The sequence below is a fragment of the Lithobates pipiens genome, unplaced genomic scaffold (genome assembly GCF_037356315.1).
Source record: "Lithobates pipiens isolate NorthernLeopardFrog02 unplaced genomic scaffold, aLitPip1_a1.2 Scaffold_16, whole genome shotgun sequence".
Taxonomy (NCBI): domain Eukaryota; kingdom Metazoa; phylum Chordata; class Amphibia; order Anura; family Ranidae; genus Lithobates; species Lithobates pipiens.
Genome location: NW_027507748.1, coordinates 2,280,437 through 2,286,282, shown reverse-complemented (window position 1 = coordinate 2,286,282; position 5,846 = coordinate 2,280,437).

Sequence of the window (5,846 nt, the reverse complement as noted above, 5' to 3'; positions counted from 1 at the left end):
CTTCTTTCATACAGTGTGTAGGTGTGGGGGAGGGGAAATAAATGATAATGCCGAGGCCCCCGAGTCCTTCCACTTCCTCCTTGCCTGGAAAGTCCCGTCAATAATGTGATATCAGTCTGGAGAGGAAGTGACATTTCCTGTGTGCAGGGGGAGCGGACAGCGTGATCAACGGTGCAATCGTCTGTGTGTGACAGGAACTTACTGACCAGTCCCCGACCTCCGCCACAGAGACCCGCCGACCAGTCCCCGACCTCCTCCACAGAGACTCGCCGACCAGTCCCCGACCTCCGCCACGAGAGACTCGCCGACCAGTCCCCGACCTCCGCCACGAGAGACTCGCCGACCAGTCCCCGACCTCCGCCACGAGAGACTCGCCGACCAGTCCCCGACCTCCGCCACGAGAGACTCGCCGACCAGTCCCCGACCTCCGCCACGAGAGACTCGCCGACCAGTCCCCGACCTCCGCCACGAGAGACTCGCCGACCAGTCCCCGACCTCCGCCACGAGAGACTCGCCCACCAGTCCCCGACCTCCGCCACGAGAGACTCGCCCACCAGTCCCCGACCTCCGCCACGAGAGACTCGCCCACCAGTCCCCGACCTCCGCCACGAGAGACTCGCTCACCAGTCCCCGACCTCCGCCACGAGAGACTCGCTCACCAGTCCCCGACCTCCGCCACGAGAGACTCGCTCACCAGTCCCCGACCTCCGCCACGAGAGACTCGCTCACCAGTCCCCGACCTCCGCCACGAGAGACTCGCTCACCAGTCCCCGACCTCCGCCACGAGAGACTCGCTCACCAGTCCCCGACCTCCGCCACGAGAGACTCGCTCACCAGTCCCCGACCTCCGCCACGAGAGACTCGCTCACCAGTCCCCGACCTCCGCCACGAGAGACTCGCTCACCAGTCCCCGACCTCCGCCACGAGAGACTCGCTCACCAGTCCCCGACCTCCGCCACGAGAGACTCGCTCACCAGTCCCCGACCTCCGCCACGAGAGACTCGCTCACCAGTCCCCGACCTCCGCCACGAGAGACTCGCTCACCAGTCCCCGACCTCCGCCACGAGAGACTCGCTCACCAGTCCCCGACCTCCGCCACGAGAGACTCGCTCACCAGTCCCCGACCTCCGCCACGAGAGACTCGCTCACCAGTCCCCGACCTCCGCCACGAGAGACTCGCTCACCAGTCCCCGACCTCCGCCACGAGAGACTCGCTCACCAGTCCCCGACCTCCGCCACGAGAGACTCGCTCACCAGTCCCCGACCTCCGCCACGAGAGACTCGCTCACCAGTCCCCGACCTCCGCCACGAGAGACTCGCTCACCAGTCCCCGACCTCCGCCACGAGAGACTCGCTCACCAGTCCCCGACCTCCGCCACGAGAGACTCGCTCACCAGTCCCCGACCTCCGCCACGAGAGACTCGCTCACCAGTCCCCGACCTCCGCCACGAGAGACTCGCTCACCAGTCCCCGACCTCCGCCACGAGAGACTCGCTCACCAGTCCCCGACCTCCGCCACGAGAGACTCGCTCACCAGTCCCCGACCTCCGCCACGAGAGACTCGCTCACCAGTCCCCGACCTCCGCCACGAGAGACTCGCTCACCAGTCCCCGACCTCCGCCACGAGAGACTCGCTCACCAGTCCCCGACCTCCGCCACGAGAGACTCGCTCACCAGTCCCCGACCTCCGCCACGAGAGACTCGCTCACCAGTCCCCGACCTCCGCCACGAGAGACTCGCTCACCAGTCCCCGACCTCCGCCACGAGAGACTCGCTCACCAGTCCCCGACCTCCGCCACGAGAGACTCGCTCACCAGTCCCCGACCTCCGCCACGAGAGACTCGCTCACCAGTCCCCGACCTCCGCCACGAGAGACTCGCTCACCAGTCCCCGACCTCCGCCACGAGAGACTCGCTCACCAGTCCCCGACCTCCGCCACGAGAGACTCGCTCACCAGTCCCCGACCTCCGCCACGAGAGACTCGCTCACCAGTCCCCGACCTCCGCCACGAGAGACTCGCTCACCAGTCCCCGACCTCCGCCACGAGAGACTCGCTCACCAGTCCCCGACCTCCGCCACGAGAGACTCGCTCACCAGTCCCCGACCTCCGCCACGAGAGACTCGCTCACCAGTCCCCGACCTCCGCCACGAGAGACTCGCTCACCAGTCCCCGACCTCCGCCACGAGAGACTCGCTCACCAGTCCCCGACCTCCGCCACGAGAGACTCGCTCACCAGTCCCCGACCTCCGCCACGAGAGACTCGCTCACCAGTCCCCGACCTCCGCCACGAGAGACTCGCTCACCAGTCCCCGACCTCCGCCACGAGAGACTCGCTCACCAGTCCCCGACCTCCGCCACGAGAGACTCGCTCACCAGTCCCCGACCTCCGCCACGAGAGACTCGCTCACCAGTCCCCGACCTCCGCCACGAGAGACTCGCTCACCAGTCCCCGACCTCCGCCACGAGAGACTCGCTCACCAGTCCCCGACCTCCGCCACGAGAGACTCGCTCACCAGTCCCCGACCTCCGCCACGAGAGACTCGCTCACCAGTCCCCGACCTCCGCCACGAGAGACTCGCTCACCAGTCCCCGACCTCCGCCACGAGAGACTCGCTCACCAGTCCCCGACCTCCGCCACGAGAGACTCGCTCACCAGTCCCCGACCTCCGCCACGAGAGACTCGCTCACCAGTCCCCGACCTCCGCCACGAGAGACTCGCTCACCAGTCCCCGACCTCCGCCACGAGAGACTCGCTCACCAGTCCCCGACCTCCGCCACGAGAGACTCGCTCACCAGTCCCCGACCTCCGCCACGAGAGACTCGCTCACCAGTCCCCGACCTCCGCCACGAGAGACTCGCTCACCAGTCCCCGACCTCCGCCACGAGAGACTCGCTCACCAGTCCCCGACCTCCGCCACGAGAGACTCGCTCACCAGTCCCCGACCTCCGCCACGAGAGACTCGCTCACCAGTCCCCGACCTCCGCCACGAGAGACTCGCTCACCAGTCCCCGACCTCCGCCACGAGAGACTCGCTCACCAGTCCCCGACCTCCGCCACGAGAGACTCGCTCACCAGTCCCCGACCTCCGCCACGAGAGACTCGCTCACCAGTCCCCGACCTCCGCCACGAGAGACTCGCTCACCAGTCCCCGACCTCCGCCACGAGAGACTCGCTCACCAGTCCCCCGACCTCCGCCACGAGAGACTCGCTCACCAGTCCCCCGACCTCCGCCACGAGAGACTCGCTCACCAGTCCCCCGACCTCCGCCACGAGAGACTCGCTCACCAGTCCCCCGACCTCCGCCACGAGAGACTCGCTCACCAGTCCCCCGACCTCCGCCACGAGAGACTCGCTCACCAGTCCCCCGACCTCCGCCACGAGAGACTCGCTCACCAGTCCCCCGACCTCCGCCACGGAGACTCGCTCACCAGTCCCCCGACCTCCGCCACAGAGACTCGCTCACCAGTCCCCCCGACCTCCGCCACAGAGACTCGCTCACCAGTCCCCCCGACCTCCGCCACAGAGACTCGCTCACCAGTCCCCCCGACCTCCGCCACAGAGACTCGCTCACCAGTCCCCCCGACCTCCGCCACAGAGACTCGCTCACCAGTCCCCCCGACCTCCGCCACAGAGACTCGCTCACCAGTCCCCCCGACCTCCGCCACAGAGACTCGCTCACCAGTCCCCCCGACCTCCGCCACAGAGACTCGCTCACCAGTCCCCCCGACCTCCGCCACAGAGACTCGCTCACCAGTCCCCCCGACCTCCGCCACAGAGACTCGCTCACCAGTCCCCCCGACCTCCGCCACAGAGACTCGCTCACCAGTCCCCCCGACCTCCGCCACAGAGACTCGCTCACCAGTCCCCCCGACCTCCGCCACAGAGACTCGCTCACCAGTCCCCCCGACCTCCGCCACAGAGACTCGCTCACCAGTCCCCCCGACCTCCGCCACAGAGACTCGCTCACCAGTCCCCCCGACCTCCGCCACAGAGACTCGCTCACCAGTCCCCCCGACCTCCGCCACAGAGACTCGCTCACCAGTCCCCCCGACCTCCGCCACAGAGACTCGCTCACCAGTCCCCGACCTCCACCACAGAGACTCGCTCACCAGTCCCCCGACCTCCGCCACAGAGACTCGCTCACCAGTCCCCGACCTCCGCCACAGAGACTCGCTCACCAGTCCCCGACCTCCGCCACAGAGACTCGCTCACCAGTCCCCGACCTCCGCCACAGAGACTCGCTCACCAGTCCCCGACCTCCGCCACAGAGACTCGCTCACCAGTCCCCGACCTCCGCCACAGAGACTCGCTCACCAGTCCCCCCGACCTCCGCCACAGAGACTCGCTCACCAGTCCCCGACCTCCGCCACAGAGACTCGCTCACCAGTCCCCGACCTCCGCCACAGAGACTCGCTCACCAGTCCCCGACCTCCGCCACAGAGACTCGCTCACCAGTCCCCGACCTCCTCCACAGAGACTCGCTCACCAGTCCCCCGACCTCCGCCACAGAGACTCGCTCACCAGTCCCCGACCTCCTCCACAGAGACTCGCTCACCAGTCCCCGACCTCCTCCAGAGACTCGCTCACCAGTCCCCGACCTCCTCCAGAGACTCGCTCACCAGTCCCCGACCTCCTCCAGAGACTCGCTCACCAGTCCCCGACCTCCTCCAGAGACTCGCTCACCAGTCCCCGACCTCCTCCAGAGACTCGCTCACCAGTCCCCGACCTCCTCCAGAGACTCGCTCACCAGTCCCCGACCTCCTCCAGAGACTCGCTCACCAGTCCCCGACCTCCGCCACAGAGACTCGCTGACCAGTCCCCGACCTCCACCACAGAGACTCGCTCACCAGTCCCCCGACCTCCGCCACAGAGACTCGCTCACCAGTCCCCGACCTCCTCCACAGAGACTCGCTCACCAGTCCCCGACCTCCACCACAGAGACTCGCTCACCAGTCCCCGACCTCCACCACAGAGACTCGCTCACCAGTCCCCCCGACCTCCTCCACAGAGACTCGCTCACCAGTCCCCGACCTCCACCACAGAGACTCGCTCACCAGTCCCCGACCTCCTCCACAGAGACTCGCTGACGGGTTGGCAAACACAGACCAGGACCAGGACTATTACATGAGCAGGGGAGAGACAAAGCCGGGACTCCCATTACCCACCTCTCTGAAAATTCTAATTATCTGGCAGGCTGATCAAAGGTTTCAATACTTACTGATTCTCTGACCCCCCCCCCCCTCCCCCCCACAAGGACACAGATGAAGGTTTCAGATTTCACTGGCTGCATGCTTGCTCTAGTCCATAGCCCCTTATGCTTTAAATCTGAGGCAGACAGGAAAATAGCATTTTCAGGTTTCCTTTAACGACCCCCCCCATGAATCCCACTAAGATACTTCTGTGATCATGACCAAAGAGACCAGGAGAGGTCACCCCATGGAGATGTACCAATGACTGCCACTGGAGGAGAACCACAAATCATGTCTGCTGAAGAACAAGCTCCTCCCCTGAGGTACATATACCGTCCAATCAGATCCTCCTCTACACAGCTACATTTAAAGGGCCCAAAGACATGTGATGATTGTTGTCCACTCCTAGGAGAACCCGAACAGAGAGCAGCCTCAGTACCTCCCCTCCCCCCCCCCCGTCCTCAGGAGTGCAACTCTAGTTTTAGTCTGTACCTTACCAAGGGGCGGGGCTATGTGGGAGGAGAGTTTTGTGATTGGACACCGAGCAGACACACATACACCAGTTACACTACGCCCACTGTAGTCCATGTGGTACGCTCAGGTATACCCCTCCCCCCCCCCTCCCCCACCAGTAGAAAAGACCACGGACTCCCTC